Source organism: Pinus tabuliformis, chromosome 5_2, assembly GCF_031772625.1.
Source record: "Pinus tabuliformis cultivar Carrire ecotype Pingquan chromosome 5_2, CPIR1, whole genome shotgun sequence".
In the NCBI taxonomy this organism is placed as follows: Eukaryota; Viridiplantae; Streptophyta; class Pinopsida; order Pinales; family Pinaceae; genus Pinus; species Pinus tabuliformis.
The window spans coordinates 26001075-26019628 of record NC_142306.1 but is presented as its reverse complement, the minus strand read 5'-3'; the positions used below and the strand labels follow the sequence as shown (position 1 = coordinate 26019628).

Genomic DNA, 18554 nt, shown 5'->3' with positions numbered 1-18554 from the left:
AAGAACACAACAAATTATAAATATAACCATAAACATAGAGATGCAATGAAAATAATACTTCATTTCATTAATGTAAAATACTGAAACATGCTTACAAACAACAATGGAAATAAACTAGCTAGGGTGATGGTAGCTTATCTTTGAGAAGAGATGTGGTGGCTACATGCCTCTAAACTGTATTAAAATGAGGCTCGAAGGCCTATTTATTGTTGAGAAACAATGGAAAAATCTAAGCATCCAAAAACGTAACTGTCGAAGATGAAACACCAAACTGTGGGCCCCGTTTGGGTAAATTGGTACATCAACTTCCCAGGGTCATAACTTTGGCATACGATCTCCGTTTGACACATACAATAGCTCGTTAGAAATATATATCCAAGAACTAAAACTTTTGGAAGAGAAACATCAATCCATGGACCCATGTTGCTCCCACGTTTCCCAAAAAATGTTATTAGGGCCTCAAAATGGCTCCAGAAGATTAGGACCTGAAAAACTACTAAAAATAGTAAATTGTGCTACAATTAAAGGAAAATAAAAAGTTGAAAGAAGCAATGGTGGGGGTCCAAGTGGACTTGGTGGGTGGCCACCAATATCCACCTAAATCAACGACCCACCTGAATGAGTTTACACATGCGCCCTCAAATGACCCACCCAAACGAGTTTACACGAGCGTCCTCAAACAACCCTTCCGAATGAGTTTACATGGAAAACACCCTGCCCGAATGAGTTTACATGGGCATCCACACATGACTGAAACTATGGCATAAAGGAGATTTAGGCAGATGAGCCACACAAATGTGCACAAGGCCCAACCCCGGTCACAAATTAGCATTTTTTATGCGGGCATGTGTGCCTTGGCACCCTCACATGCCCTGACCCGATCTGGGCAACTCAACCTAACCTGGGGGACTTGACCCAACCCAACCACCCTGGGTTCCCTCACATGACCTGACAGGACCTACCCTGGATGCCCTCACATGACATGACCCGACCCGACCTGACTTGACTTGAACACGTTTGCACGGGCACCCACACACGACACAACCTAACCTGCTCGAATGAAATTTGGGGTTTCCATGGGTGCACAACCCAAACAAAATTTGGGGTTTCCATGGGTGCATGACCTAAACAAAGGCATGATGGAACATAGGGAAAATGGGCCACATGAATGTGCAAAAGACACATGGGTGGTCACAACTTAGCATTTTTGGCACGACCATGTGTGTCTAGGCACCCACACACAACATGGAACGACTCGATTGGCCATGGGCAAGCCGACTCAACCCCCTGAACACGTTTGCATAGGCACCCACACACGACATGACATAACCTGCCTAAACAAAATCTGGGATTTCCATGGGTGCACGATTAGAACTCACCTACGAGGGATCATCGAGAAAACAGGTCACACAAACATGTAAAAGACACATGGGTGGTCCCGACTTAGCATTTTTGGCATGGCCACATGTGCCCGAGCACCCACACATAGCACGACAGAACCTGACTTGCCTTAGCCAAGCTGAATCGACTCTCCCGAACATGTTTGCATAGGCACCCACACACAACATGACTCAACCTGCCAGAACGAAATTTGGTGTTTCCATGGGTGCATGACCCGAACGAAATTTCGGGTTTCCATGGGTGCATGATCCAAACGAAGGCATGAGGGAGCACCGGGAATATGGGCAGCATGAACATGAAGAAGACACATGGGCGGTCATGACTTAGCATTTTTTTCATGGCCAAGTGTGTCGGGGCACCTACACATGGCATGACACGCCCTGACCGGCCCTGGGCGAGCCGACCCAAACCACCCGAACGCATTTTTCATGAGCACCCACACACGACACGACCCAACCCGCCTGATTGAAATTTGGTGTATCCATGGGTGCATGACTTGAAAGAAGGCACAAGGGATAATTAGGCCAACAGGACACATAAATGTGCAGAAGACACATGGGTGGTCATGACTTAGCAATTTTGGCACGACCATGTGTGCCCAAGCACCCACACACATCACAACACGACCTGACTTGCCTTAGGTGAGACGAACCGACTCACCTGAATGTGGTTGGATGGGCACCCACACATGACACAACCTGATCCGCCCAAACGGAATTTGGGGTTTCCATGGGTGCATGACCTAAACGAAATTTGGGGTTTCCATGGGTGCATGACCTGAACGAAGGGACATGGGAGTGTCAGGAAAATGGGCTGAATAAACGTGAAAAAGACACACGTGCAGTCATGACTTAGCATTTTTGGCACAACCACGTGTGGTTGGGCACCCACAATGGCATGCCACGACCCAACTTGCCTGAAAGTGTTTGCATGGGCACACACACACAACACGACTCGACCCACCCGAACGAAATTTGGGGTTTCCATGGGTGTACAACCCCAACAAAGTCACAAGGGAGCGTCAAGCAAGCGGGTTGGATGAATGTGTAGAAGGCACATGTGTGGTCATGACTTAGCATTTGTGGCACAACCATGTGTGCCCAGGCACCCACACACGGCATGACATGGCATGACCTAACCGACGCAAAAGAAATTTGGGGTTTGCATCAGCACATGACCCAAACGAAGCCACGAGGGTAGGAATATCTTTGACTCTAATATAGAAATATACCTGGTGTAACATTCCCTTAAGGTCTTCAACATTGTCTTTTGACTCTTCGACTCACCTATAGCACTTTAACATGTGATAGGCCTATTTCATTGAGCAATAAATTCATTGATATATATATATATATATATATATATATATATATATATATATATATATATATATATGTATGTATGTATGTATGTATGTATGTATGTATGTATGTATGTATGTATATGTATATATGTATGTATATGTATATATATATATATATATATATATATATATATATATATATATATTTCTTTTCTTGAATAAATACAAATATCAAAAGTACATTTATGAAGGCCGAACCTAGTTACACTTTCTTCAGAACCCCCTCTTATATAGGAAGGTATTCATAAATCATTACAAGGTGTTTGACTATTTTTCAATCTTGAATAATTCACATAAGAGAAACCGGATTGGAAATCCATCTGTTATAGCATCATAGTAGCCAACATTTTTCATAGCAAGGCCTTGACTAATAACTTTATCTCTCATAAGATCAGACCACAATGTTGGTGAGACTAATGGATTATAAACACCTTAGTCATTGTCTCTCAAGGTACATACCACCCAGGTGTTCCCTGAGTATGACCTTCTAGGAAAATTCTTGTCTTGGGCTCCCAGCCCCCAAACACTATCAGTCCTCTTGCCTACTCTTGTCTTGGATGCCCTACACATCCTCAAATAGAATCAGATGCCATATGATTACCCAATTGTCCCATTATTTATTTCCAATTGAAGACAAAAATGTTGTGTCTATCTCTTTCGATTAATTGAGGAAGACATGCCCAAGCTTCCTCTAACAAGGAACCTGCCCGAGCTCCTTTGTAGTTGGGAACTTGTTATAACTCCCTCTTAGCTAGGGACTTCTCCATTCATCAACAACATCTTCTTCATGGGTCCTTAAAATGATTGATCTCCTTCTCTCCTTCGATTTCATGAATTCTTTGTTTGAACTTCTTCTTGGTAAGGTACCAGCCATCGATCACATTCCCTTATGGTTTTTTTATGTCGTTGCTCCCTTTGTGGAAAGTGACCTTCTTGATATATATCAGGTCCTTTTTTCATCTAGCTACTCCTTTGTCATCTTATCTATGCTTCATGTTACTTATCACATGGATGCTTAGTTGTACTTTCATGTTCCCATACTTTGATTTAGTAGCCCTTCATGACTTCATCATGATATTGCTTCAACATCAAATGGTGCTTTTGTTGGATGGCTTCTTCACCATGACAACTTTGTAGAGTTGAATCAGTTATTTGCACCTTACTATCTCCAAGGCCTTCATAGGTGTCAAGGGTCCTTTGATATTTTTCTTCCCTTGTCAGAGTTTCCATGCCTTCTTTTGAGAGATGTTGAGGAATCTTGTCAGATAATGTTTCTTTGTGACCATGATGTTCTTCACATGCTTGATCTCTTTCTTCATTTTCTTCTTCTTGGATTGATTAGTAAACTACCTTATACTCCTTATGAGAGCACTTCTTCACGTTGACCTTTATTGCATTGTACTACATGCTTCCGATCATATCGTTTGTGAAAGAGATCCTTTTATGCTTGAACATGATTCTAGAACTTTTCCCATGACCCAATATATATGATGACATGACTTAAAATTTGATGCATACATACCTCATCTTGATTATGCTTTTATCATCTCAGCTTTATTTGATAGTTCTCCTCGATTGGTGTAGCCTTTCTTGCTTCATGTTCTCTCGCCTGTATATCATCCTTTCTTGAATCCCATAAATGGGACTCCCAATGAGATACCTACCCTTATGTACGAACCTTCTTTTGAACATTCTATTAGAGGATCTTGAAGACCCTTATCTTGCAAATGTTTCTTCCTTTGATGATGGCAGCCTTCTAAGAATTTTAATCATGATCAATCATTTTTTCATTATGGATGAGGCCCTATAATATCTCTTCTCCTTCTATATGAATATCTTGAGCTATATCTACACCATGCTCCTATATTCTAGAAGATATATTTAACCATGGAATCTGTTCTATTTCTATATGGTCCTATACTACTCAAAACATTGAAACAAGACTTTAAGCAAAGAGGTAGACTTATTCATACTAGATATCTAGAGGATCTTCCTTTTTCTGCTTCTTGTCTTCTTCTTTCACTTCTTGAGTTACATGAGCTTCTTCCAATTTTATCTTGTTCTTGTTGTCCTTCTTAAGTTTAGGACAATTCCTTTTATAGCATCCATATTATTGGCATCCAAATCATTGGACTTTGGACATGTAGTGGTCCCAACAAATTTGTTACTTTCCCTGAAAAAATACATTGAGGTATACATAGAAAGGGGCATGTACTTAATTGATAGTGTTTGAGATGTAGTGAAATTTCTTTCTTCTTGAATACTTGATGGCTTGTATTCCTTAGATATTGATGTTCTTCAAGTTGCTTTCTTCAAATGGATTTGCTTGATGATGAGATTTTCTTGATGACTTGACTCATAATGCCTTTCCTTTTTTAATATGGTTTAGCTTGATGTAGGTTCCTCTTTGATTTGTTCTTCTTATAGGTGCCTTCATACAAGGATTTTCTTTTTGCTTTGTAGTCTTCCTTGATGAATGGTAGATGGTAGACCTTCTTTTCCTTGATGTGATTGAGACTTCTTGGCTTGATGATTCAACCTTGTATACGTTCTTGAAATTCCCTTTCCTTGATGTATCACCTGAGCTCCGATACCCTGTTGAAGAATCTGGGGCAATGGGGTATAGTAGGATTCGTCTAGACTTCATAATAATTTATGAAGCTCTTTTATAATTTATCTTGTTAGCTTAATATTATTCTCTTCTTATTAATGCATGTGTGTTTACTTCATCAAAATGGTGCCAAAAACATAATAATAAGGAAACAAGATGTTGGCTCTCTGCTAGGGAAAAACCTTTCTCTCTCAAAGAGGAAAACCCTTTCGTAAATTTCTCTTACTAAAGCTTCTTATTGATCGATGCCAAACCCTGGACCCTTGACAAGAATATCCTCCAAGCACAAGTCAAGTCCTTCCTCCTCTCTACACTTTGTTTCTCTGGCACTTCATTCCTTGACACTTTGTCCTTCTTTCAACTTTTGATAGGCCTTGGTAGAATTGCTCTAGAAGAGACTCCAACCTTTCATCCTTAGTGAGATCCTTTACCAATGAAGAAACCTCCATTCCCTTGAAAAACTAAGCCTTTTCTTGATGTGAGGTTGCAGACTCGATGACTGTGTGCTTTGGCTATGACTTTTGTCACGGGAGGGACATGGAAACACAAAGTTTACTACACCTGGGTGATTTCCATTGCGACGAGACATGGAAACCTGAAATTTCCTGAACTTGGGAGGGTTTCAACAAGGCGGGACATGGAAACCCCAGGCTCCCCGCAATTTTGCAACTTTTTTCGAGGAGGGACTGGGACACCCCATGTCACACCCCTATCCTAGTGGTAGTCTTTCAAGCACACATAAGTGGGCATGGAAAGATTGTAATTTCTCCTTTTACCAATACCTGAGTACATGGTCTGCGCCTACTTCAACACTTAGTCAATTTTCCAATAAGTGTTCTTAACAATGAAACTAAAATAGCTTATCATAAATTTATCTTCTTTAATTATTATTTCATCCCATCATGGCGTGTGTTCGTGCTACACTTCTTGTGACCTACACAACAAAAATCAACACCTAAACTTCAATTGGTGTCACTCATGCCCAAGTATGCCACCTATCCACCCAACTTTCTGTTTAGCAGTGCCCAAAATCTACTCGTTGATGTGGGCCATAGTGAGGGCGCATGGCCTACACACATTGTGACCTGTCTACGCCGATTGGTAACATGACCTAATATGCCTGTCCACACTACCAAGTCTGACCTGTCTGTTGTAATCTACCCGTCAATGCAGCCCTTTTATTTACAACCTTCTCTTCCTTCTTTTTTTTCTCAACTCCTTCCTTCGCACTTGTTCTGCAATGTGGAAGTTTGATTTCATTGTCCCTTGGTCGAATGCCATCCTCCTTACTTATATACATCCTTTCACCCAAGGGCCATGTCTCTCAGGGATAACAAGGGTCGGCTCCATCATCATGAATGCTCGACCGACCTGCCACATAAATGCAGCAAACCCCATTCCAATGAACTATCATGTCCCTTCATGTGCATTGTCAAACCCATGGGTCAGCTCCAACACTTAGCTCATTACACCCATCACCACACATCACACACCTACCCACCGTACATGGTCAACTCTTTCAACTGGACCCCCAACGCAGGTCACACATATGCCTTCCGCTAATGACTCAACCATCATGCATGTATCAAGGGGCTGGCGCCCTACCCAACACAACCTACCCATCACCATCGTCCATAAGTGAATTTCATGCCAAGTCATCGCATATAACCGAATGCTCAACTGAGTCACATTTAACTAAACACGGGCACCCGTCACACATCAAGGCATGCCCATACTACAAGTTCATTTTTTCGACTCTCTCGGCCACTCCTGACTAGAATCCCTGATACCCCAGCCCCCCCCCTATGCGATGGGACATGGAAACCCTAGATTTCATGCACTTGGGAAAATGTCATCATGGCAGGGCAAGGAAACCCCTCTTTCCCCACACTTGGATGGCTTCCGTCACAACTAGGCACGAAAACTCCAAGTTCAAGAGATTTTATATTATTGTTTGTCATTCGCATCTTAGGATCCCCAAATCGTGTTCTCATCATCCTCCTACATTCACGACAATCATCAAAGCTTCCCTTGTGCATACCCCACTATCTTGCGGGCGTAGCACACAGTGTCCAGTCCAAGGCCTAGAAGCACTGCTTTACTGGTATCTCCCTTTCAAATGCATCCAAAAATATATCTACCTCATTTAGACCATCATAAATAGGCAAATTTCTTACCTCTGACAACACACAGTGCAACGACTGGGTCATCATGTTTCTATTCAGTGTAGTTACTTTGTGTAACCAATTCTACCAATGTTCTATTTCCTCATCAGATTCTGAAGTGCAGGAACTCTTGCGATCCCATGTAATCTGTCCATCCTTAGTGGGATTCACCTCCATGAAGGATTCACAAGCACACTCCAAGTTGAATTCAGCCTCTTTTGCTGAGGCTTTGCGAACCCATGTACTGTCTTCTGGCTATTTGCCCTTGTTATCCCCTATCGTGATCCCAATCTTTAGCACTATGTTTATGTTTGGATCCTCCTTGTGCGGCTCAGACCTCAGCATTTGCAGGTTCTAAGTAGGTGGAGGTGGTAGCACCCCTTTGTCTCGTATCCTAGCTATCAATGTAGGACAATCTTTTATTTCATGATCAAACAACGTGCAATATTTACATGAGGGATTCATTAGATTATTGCAATTGCGGGAATAGTGTCCTGGTCCTCTGCAATTATAGAAAATCGACTGTCCTTGACCTCTACCATGTTCTCCTCTACCTCGGCCGCGTTTGCGCCCCTAAAATCTTGTCTACGTTGTTCCTACATTCTAGTTGAGGGGTCACATTTCTACCTGAACCTTGTAGGTAGGATTTCTATCCATCATCAATTCATAGCTCCTGTAAGTACACTCATCATGATTGACCGACCTAAAAAAGTTGCAAAACAGTTGTTGCTATGCTTGTACATACTTCTGTAGTAAGTGACAATTATCTGTGGCATGTTTTCAGGCTACCTGATAGATAGCATCCCATAATGCAGGCCCCACACTAGGTCCTACTTGAGCTTCTGGCCTTAAAAGAATCGGTCCTCGCCCTACAAGGTAATTGGCAAAGACGTGGAAATGGTCTTTGTTATGACCCTGACTCTTGCATTTCAAGCACCATACTTCCTCGCGCACCTTTGGTCGAACTATCCTGTCCTGCTTCAAACCTTGCATCTCAAGGCACAAATTCTTCAGCTATGCATGGATCTGCTAAATTCCTAGATTAGGATCTTACATCGAAATCTCATGTAGTCTCATGGAAATCTCCAAGGCTTCTGCATTAGTTGTTATATTTTGCTGCAACAACGTACTTCTTAAGCCTGGTAGTAGCGAAGCCACAAAGCACTCATGATGTTGTCCATCTGTCAAATTCATGTTGGCTTCGTGCATTGTACATTTCAACCTCTGATCTAGTTCCCAAGGCATATTGTTTGGTCGCATCGCGATCTTTTTGAATCCCATAATCAATTGCACCTTAGATTTAGGCCTGCTAAATTCCCCATTTAGTGCTACCTGGATGTCTTCTACTCCAGCATTCGGGTTATCTTTATAGTACTTAATATACCAGGTTAGTGCACGATCTTACATAACACTAACCAGTGTCACCTTCTTTATGTGATCATATGTAATACCTTGAGCTTCCCATACAACCCTCACAACGAACCAGAATTGGTCCGTGTCCTCATTTCCCAAGCCTTTTAACAAAGGTAACTTCACTGTATTTTCCATATTGAACCATGGTGGAGGTTGAGGTGGTACGGGTGAAGTTGGAGGCGATGGTGGTGAAGTCAGAGGTGATGTGGGTGGAGGTGGTATTCACAAGAATCATTTTCTTATTAGCTGAATAGCACTTCATGGAGAAACCTTTACTATCGCTTCTTCATCCCTTTGCGGAGCTGAAATCAAGGGGATATACTCTGGACCCTTATTTCCTTCGTTTATGTAAATTTTTCCACTTCACATAGTCTCGAACATCAAGTTAGCTGCATAACCCTATTTTCCTACAACATCATTTTAATCCAAGTATTCAAATATTTTAAGTAATTACCTCATGATCCCTTGAAAAAGCGTCGCTCCACCTTGCTATAGATGACTGAGGTGTCGACAGTGAATTCAGTAACAAATCCTCCTAGGACACGATTAATCCAATGATCGATAGCATGGGTGATCTTATGCTCCGATGCTTCCAACCTTCTCACTAGCTCTGGGGTCCACACAATAGGACTGTCAAGCTTCCACCTTCATTGGCTATCTGCTAGCTTCGCGATCTAATCATATAGCTCAATAGGGAAAGAGCAGAAAAAGATCTCGCGGATCTCTGTAAACAGGTACTAGTCCAACCACCGTTCCTTTGTCAGTCATGGGTTCTATTCATATGCCTCGAATTCATGGATTTTTCTATCCAACAAGTCTCCAATCTACTTCTTAGTTGGATTCCAGCGATACGACATCACATATCTCTTATGCAGATTTCGGTCCCGGCAACGGAACCATTTTTTGGCTTTAGGGGGCCTGACCCAAGTTCAATGTTAGTTATCCAAACAAATCCCTATACTGCTGACCCTTTCGGCATCAGCCCATGGAGAGTTGACTGAAGTCTCACCTGAAGCAGTATGGGGGGATACTGGAATGAAGTTTCTACACCCATAGATGGTTGTGATGTCGATTTATTCCAGCTATACCTACATTCGTGTAGGTTTCTTAGCCCTCTACTTCACCCTTCAGTACCTTTGTAAAAGGGTACAATTGGCTTTCACACATCCCTAACCTATGGCTCAATGACTTTCACACTGCTAGGGAAGCAAACTATGATATCTCCCAAATTAGGCTAAATGTCTTACTTATCTTATTATCCGATCTTAGTTAGATTCGCGTAAACATATGTTCTTACTTGCGTTCACTTAACCAACACATTTACATACATTTGTGCATCATATAAGCATTATAAGTGAAAGTCATTCCCAACATAACGAGATGCATAAACAGGAAACAAAGATACAAAAATTATAGAATACTTCTCTTTATTGATAATTCTAGATGATTATAGACTTGACCCGCCCTTCGCACTCAGCTGCAGGGGTCCACACACTCAGTTGCGAACTTCTACCCTAGGCCTCTATGCACTGAGTTGCATAGCGTCTACCTATGCTATGCCCCAAACTCTGACTTCTACCTCATAGCTATATCTCATACAACATATCTTCGTGTGTTTATCTTCTATTCTTTCTATCAAACTACTTAGAGCTTAGCTCTATTTATACAATCCCAACTGACATTACATTTCCAAAATACAGAGACCACAAAATACAGAGTATTTACACTTGGATTACAAAATTTTACCAAAATATTTTTGGCCCTAAAACTACCCTTGGGGGATCCCGCGTCCAACAAACTTTTCACTTATGGCTACCTCCATGTAGAGGAGGGAGGTTGAAGAATTCCACCTCAAAATCATTCTTCTAGATAGCCCCCACCATCGACATAGCAAGTCTTCTCCCTATTCAACCACGATCGCATACACAATTGAACCAACAAATACCCATAAACATTGCAACTTAACATTTCTAGCCGCAAAATTCTAGCACACATGCGAGATGCAAGGAAAAAGCTGACCACTCGATCAAACATATGGGCCACCACATCTATGGAAACCTCAAATGCAATGCAACCATAGATGATGTACACTTTTAAGGGAATGCCAACCCTTAACTTTAAAATAAGGAGAACAACTCCTCACATCATCCAATAGAAAAATCAAGCAAGAGGGGGGTATGTGGTTTAAAACAAAAACCCTTCCACTTTGCTCTTAAATCTATGCATCCTAACTGACAATGCCAACAAAAAAATAGTGTATGCACAAGAAACCAGCACAATAAGCAACCGAACAATGAAGAGGCTAGTTGTCACAGGGAGCCACACCACAACAACCCATACAAGTCCGAGAACTTAGAGTAGAAGGGGAATTGTTCACATATGCCTCGCGGGGCAAGCATGGTGAACATTACCGCTCATGTGCTAATGAGTGGGTATCGAGAGAAGATGAAAATTGGCCACCCTACAAATGACCCAAGGCCATTCTTCAGGCAAACCCAAATACCAACATAATTACCAACCCACATTTCACACGAAAAGCAAACACCTCCCCACCAAATAGGGAGGAGGTGAACAATATAATGAGGAACCAATTTCAATGGAGCCACACATTGATGTTTAGCCCAATCAAAATTTTATATTCCCAACAATCAAGGGGCATGATAGCAACATAGGCATGAAGGAGTTTTGGGGTTTCCATCTAGGACCACAACAATGAAGGCAAAAAGGAGCGTTGAGAAAAAATATCATTTTTATCATTCAAATGGGCATGAGGGATAGGGAGGAGCATGGCCAACATTATCACTCATGTGCTACCAAGTGGGGATGGAGAGAAGATGAAAATCAGCCACCCTACAATTGACCGAAGGCCGTGTTTTAGGCAATAATCTCAATTACCAAGCCACCTTTCACACGAAAAGGAAACCTATCACTTGTATCATTTGGATGGGTGCGAGGAACGTGGATGAGCTAGGGAGACACACCACAACAACCAATACAACTCCAAGAACTTAGAGAGTAGAAGGGGAATTGTTCACATATGACTCCCAGGAAGAGTATGGCCAATATTACCACTCATTTACTACTGAGTGGGGATGGAGAGAAGATGAAAATCGGCCACCCTACAAATGACCCAAGGCCATTCTTCAGGCAAACCCAAAAAAGCAACTCAATTACCAACTCACCTTTCACACAAAAAGCAATCCTATCACTCGTATCATTTGAATGGGCACAAGGCACTAGGACGAGCCAGGTATCCACACCACAACAACCCATACAACTCCAATAAATTAGATAGAAGAAGGGGAATTGTTCACATATGCCTCTGAGGACAAGCATGACCAACATTACCACTGATGTGCTATTGAGTGGGGATGGAGAGAAGATGAAAATCAGCCACCCTACAAATGAACCAAGGCCATTTTTTAGGAAAACCCAAAAAACCAACTCAATTACCAACCCACCTTTCACACGAAAAGAAACCCTATCACTTGTATCATTTGGATGGGCACAAGGGAGCACGACGAGCGAGGGAGCCACACCACAACAACACATACAACTCCAAGAACTTAGAGAGTAGAAGGGGAATTGTTCACATATGCCTCCCAGAATGAGCATGGCCAACATTACCGCTCATGTGCTATCGAGTGGGGATGGAGAGAAGATGAAAATTGGCCACCCTAAAAATGACCCAAGGCCATCCTTTAGGCAAACCTGAAAAAAAAAATTAATTACCAACCCACCTTTCTCACAAAAGGCCAACCGAGGGTCTAAGACGATCATGTACAACATTACCGCTCATGTGCTACCAAGTGGGATGGAGAGAAGATGAAAATTGGCCACCATACAAATGACCCAAGGCCATCCTTCAGGCAGACCCGAAAAAACATCTCAATTACCATCCCACTTTTCACACAAAAATAAAACCATGACAGACCCACCCGAATGAGTTTACATGGTCACCATCACATGACCCGACCCGACCTAACCAAATCCATTTTCATGGGTGCCTTCACACAACCCGACCCGACCCAACCCACCTGAATGATTTTACATGTGCGTCCACACCCTACCATAACAAAGGCACAAGGGAGAGTCAGGCAAACAGACCACATGAATGTGCACAAGGCCCACCCCTACCATATCATAGCATTTTTTATATGGGCACATGTGCCTAGGCGTGCTCTCACATAGAATGACCCAACCGAACGAGTTTAGATGAGCACCCTTAAATGACTCGATCGAATGAGTTTACATAGGTACTCCCATACGACATGACCCAACCTACTCGAATGAGTTTAGATGAGCACCCTTAAATGAGCTAACCAAATGAGTTTATGGGCACTCTCACAATACCTGACTCGATGACGTGGAAGCCCCAAATTTCCCGCCCACAAGCAAAGAATTTATGAGATGTGAGCAATAAAAAATTGTCATTTAGAGGAAGAGGCAAAGGCGGGGGAGTTGTCTGGATTTGTTTGAATAATGTGTGACAACATCGAAGCTCTGAATCAAGGTGACCAAGGGCTGAATCTCAATGGATCATGGGAGCAAGGTCACTGTACCACTTACAATACTCTGTCATGTATTTAAGTCATCTGCAAAGGATTATTCTCAACGACCATTTGGAATTGAACTTCAAAGCTACCCCGATCAAGATGCTTCACGATCACGGTTTGAAAATGTCACAGGCCCCTGGGGTGACAAAGCAACACCCCTACTGCAGGTCAAGATATAGTTGAAGAGTCACATGCACCGCTTCTAGCATGGATTCTCACTTAGAGGCATTCAGTCATAATCTGACACAAGGTAGCTTCGCGCCGCTAGATTTTCAACCAAGCACGATGACCAATTGTATGTATCAATGGTTCCTCTCATACTAAGTTGAATTACTACTGTAGTGTAGTTCATCAGTAGGGGAAAACAATCTATCTCACGATGGTCTAAACCAAGCTCACATTCCCTATTGGTGTGTGAACAATCCAACACTTGGTGAATTCTTCTTCACAATGATAGGAAGAGCCAACATCGAAGGATCAAAAATCAATGTTGCTATGGATATTTGGTTGCAAAAAGATAGTTATCCTTGTGGTAAATTTTCTGACACCTCTAGTTTCAAATTTAGAAAATATAAATGATCAATAGGCCACGCTTTCGTGGTTTATATTCGTACTGAAAACCAAAATCAAATGAGGTTTTACCCTTTTGTTCCACATGAAATTTTTGTTCTCATTGAGCTCATCTTAGGACACATGTGTTATCCTTTAATAAATGTGCCACCCCAGCCAAACTCCCCAGTTGACAATGTCTTCCACCCAGATTGACCTATTGAAACGTTCCTTAAGGCTAGAAACAGGGGAAGTGCCCTGTCTCCACCCCACAGAATAAGTAAAATAATGTTAAAAGTAGTGGTATTTCATTGGCACTGAAAACGGCTCCCAATTATTCTACACCTCTTAAGTCATTTCACAAAGTCAGACTAGAGTCAAGCCCAACAGGGACTTCTTTCCCCACTGATTCTGCTAAGCCTATTCCCTTCGTTGTGGTTTCGCTAGATGGTAGATAGGGACATTGGGAATCTTGTTAATCCATTCATGCATGTCACTAATTAGATGATGAGGCATTTGACTACCTTAAGAGAGTCATAGTTACTCCCATTGTTTACCCATGCTTGGTGGAATTTATTCACTTTGAAATTTAGAGCACTAGGAAGAAATCACATTGGGTCAGCATCTAAAGGAACCATCATAATTCTTTGTTTTAATTAAACAATAATATTCCCTTTGTCTGTACCAGTTCTGAGTCAACTATTTTGCCACCTAGGGAAAATCCCCCAGTAGGGGGCATTCTACACTTGTAGTGCAATCAGCATGCATCTTCCTACCCTCGCTGCAACAGTAGCTTGGGTAGACTGCTAAAAGCCCATGAGTTGAGGGTGTATACCCCTAGGCCTAGCCCTCAAAGCCAATACTTTCCCCAAAGTTATGGATCTATTTTTCCGACTTCCCTTACATACATTGTTCTATTGACCAGAGGCTATTCACCTTGGAGACCTGATGTGGTTATGAGTACGATTGAGCATGAGTGGTACTTGGTCCACCATAGTTTCAAGAGCTACCGAGGACACAATGAACACCTTAAGACATGTGGTGCTCTTTCAACTGATGGACCCTATCTCTGGGTGAACCGATTCCATGGTGGGAAAGTTGTTAAAAATAAAAGATAACACTTCTCAGGGCCCCTAACGACATATCTGGGTTTCCTAATGTTGTCGCTCACCACCATGTCCTGTTTCAGGAATATTAACATAATTCCGTTTCAGTGCTCATGCATAGTGCACCCTTGATACAAGGCTTCCCCATCTCTTAGGATCGACTAACCTATGTCCAAGTGTTGTTCACGTGGAACCTTCCCCACTTCAGTCTTCAAAGTTCTCATTTGAATATTTGCCACTACCACCAAGATCTGCACTGGGGGCCAATCCATCTAAGCTGACACACAAGGTTTCTCAATGACCCTTGTGTCCTCCTACTCATCGAAGCTAGGCAATTTCTCTGATGATAGAGTATAGGTTGTGTGCTTCAGCGCCATCCATTTTCGGGGCTATTTGATTCGGTAGGTGAGTTGTTACACACTCCTCAGTAGATTTCGACTTCCATGACCACAGTCCCACTGTCTTAATCAACCAACACGCTTTATGGGATCTAGTTAGCGCGCAATTTAGCATCATAACTTGACTTTCGGTTCATCTTGCATCGCTAGTTATGCTTACCAAAAATGGCCCACATGGAGCTCTTGATTCCATGGCACGAGTCAATGGAGTAACCACACCCTCTTACCTATTTAAAGTTTGAGAATAGGTCAAGGAAATTATGTCATAGATGCCTCTAATCATTTTATTTACCCAATAAAACTCACTCATGAGCTCCATCTATCCTGAGGGAAACATCTGGGAAAACTAGCTACTAGATGGTTCGATTAGTCTTTCACCCTTATACCCAAGTCAAATAAACGATTTGCACGTTAGTATCACTACGAACCTCCACCAGAGTTTCCTCTAGCTTCACCCTACTCAGGAATAGTTCACCATGTTCTAGGTCCCAACAGGTGTGCTCACACTCAAACCCTTTGCATAAGCTCAAGGTTGGTCGGCAATGCAGCCCTCCAGAGAGCGGATCTTGCCCATCAACTTCCTTCCACCTCACATGTTTTCAAACCCATTGACTCGCACAAATGTTAAAATCCTTGGTCTATGTTTCAAGACAGGTTGAATGGAAAGCCCCCCAAACAACACCACGAGCACGCAAATGCACACAACCCAACACAAGGGCACACACTTCGTTCCTCAATGACTACAACAACAAACTGATAGGTAGTAATCCACCAGCACTTGTGATGATGTAGCAGTCCATGTTGGTTTGCACCTCAAGTTGAGTGGCGGACCATCATGAGTCGTTCGAAATCTAACCTAGACGCATCGACAACCTCCATACACTTCCCTCTTGGCAATTTTAAGCACTCTTCAACTCTCCATTCAAAGTCATTTTCATCTTTCCCTCACAGTACTTGTTCTCTATTGGTCTCTCACCCGTATTTAGCCTTGGACAAAATTTCCCACCCAATTAGGGCTACATTCCCAAACAACCCGACTTGACAACAATGCCTCATGATGTGGCAGGGTCCCAGTCTGATGGGGCTATCACCCTCTCAAGCACACCCTTCCAAGGTACTTTCCCTAGGTTCACCGCTAAGGACACTTCTAGATACTACAATTCAGGTGACATTGCCACCTGATTTTCATGTTGGGCTCTTCCCAGTTCACTCGCTACTACTAGGGGAATCCTTGTAAGTTTCCTTTCCTCTGCTTAATTATATGATTAAAATCAATGGGTGTTCTCGCTTGAGTTGAGGTTGCAAGTTGGAGCTAAATTTCCCTACCTGATGGGAGTACAAGAGAGAGAAAAGCAATTTTGATCAATGCCACACAAATCCCACATCAACTAACGCTGACTTCCCATCCAAGGGGACAAGATCACTACTTGTTGATGCATGCCACAAAACATCGCTTGAGGTATTTCAGCCAACCACACCGCATTGGGCACGGATGACCAACTTTTCTACTCCCTAACATATTGTAGGGAGCGCGTTTGAATGGTATGTGACACCTAGACAGGCATTCCATTGACTGAGGCCTAGGGAAAAAATTTCTTTCAAAAACTTGATGATTCACGGGATTCTGTAATCCACACTAAGTATCGCATTTCACTAGGTTCTTCATCGTAACAAGAGAAATGATATCCATTACCGAGATTCATTTCCACATATTACCAACACATCCACCACAACATTGAATAGGGGCAACCCCCATGACCAATATAAGGCTAAGGGCCAAAAGGAAGAAAGGAAGAAAAACACATGAAAGAAAGAGAAACAAAGGTGTCTACCCCCTTACAAGAGGAAGCTCAAACAGAGAACCAATCTTGCCGAGCCCCACGACCTTGAAAGAAGGGGGGAAATGCATGGAACAACAATTGAGAAGGACTAGGGTGGCCACCCGTGGAGCTCGCACTGCTTTTAATCCTTCCCGAACACCTGTCCATAAAACTTCCCCCTTTTCCTTGTAAAGCTAATGACTGAAAGGAAGAAGGGAAGAAAGCAAGGTGAAAGAAATAGAGATCAAACATGGCTACCAGCTCACAAGGGGAGGCTCAAACAAAGCACAAGACTTCTAGGCCCTATTCCTTCACAAAAAGGGGTGAATTGAAGGGGATGACAATCGAGAACGAATAGGGTGGCCACCCCGAGAGCTCACACTGCATTTTTTCCTTCCTGAACACCAATCCACAACAATTACATTTTTTCTCTATAAATATAGGGGCTAAAAGGAAGAAGGGAAGAAAACAACATGGTAGAACGAGATATCAAATGTAGCTACCAACTCACAAGGGGAGGCTCAAATAGAACAAGTTTCCCCAACCATGTGCCTTCACCAAAAGGGGGGAACCACAAGGGACGACGATCGAGAAGGACTAGGGTGGCCATCCCAGGAACTTGCACTACTTCTCATCCTTCTTGAACAATAATCCACAACAATCCCACCTTTTCTCCATAAAGCTAGGAGCCAAAAGGAAGAAGGGAAGAAAAAAACATGAAAGAAAGAGATATCAAACGTGGCTATCGGCTCATAAGGGGAGGCTCAAATAGATAATAAGCTTCTCAAACCTTGTGCCTTCGCAAATAGGGTGAAACTACAAGGGACGATGATCGGGAAGGACTAGGGTGGCCACCCTAGGAACTTGCATGGATTTTCATCCTTCCCAAACACCAATCCACAATAATCCCACCTTTTCTCCATAAATCTAGGGGCAAAAGGAAGAAGGGAAGAAAACAACACCAAAGAAACAAAAATCCAAAGAAAAGAGAGAGGCTCAATAGCACGCTGAGGAGATGCTTCCTAACCATAAAGAAAGAAAACAGGCACCCAATCGAAGCATCCCATCTCTTCACACCCTCCCACATACATTACGACACAACACCAATTCTAGCTTACAACATTACAAACAAAAATAAAATGACCAAGCAAATAAATCACAACCTAAAGTTG

The 18554-nt window shown here is 42.5% G+C and overlaps 2 non-coding genes across 2 annotated transcripts; both read right to left on the bottom strand.

The window, feature by feature from the left end:
• Positions 1-13456: 13456 nt before the first annotated feature.
• LOC149157475 (25S ribosomal RNA) lies at positions 13457-16864 on the bottom strand. Its single transcript, XR_016262140.1, has one exon. It is a non-coding gene; the product is annotated as a 25S ribosomal RNA (ribosomal RNA).
• Positions 16865-17109: 245 nt separating this feature from the next.
• On the bottom strand, positions 17110-17263 carry LOC149157474 (5.8S ribosomal RNA). Its single transcript, XR_016262173.1, has one exon. It is a non-coding gene; the product is annotated as a 5.8S ribosomal RNA (ribosomal RNA).
• Positions 17264-18554: the final 1291 nt, after the last annotated feature.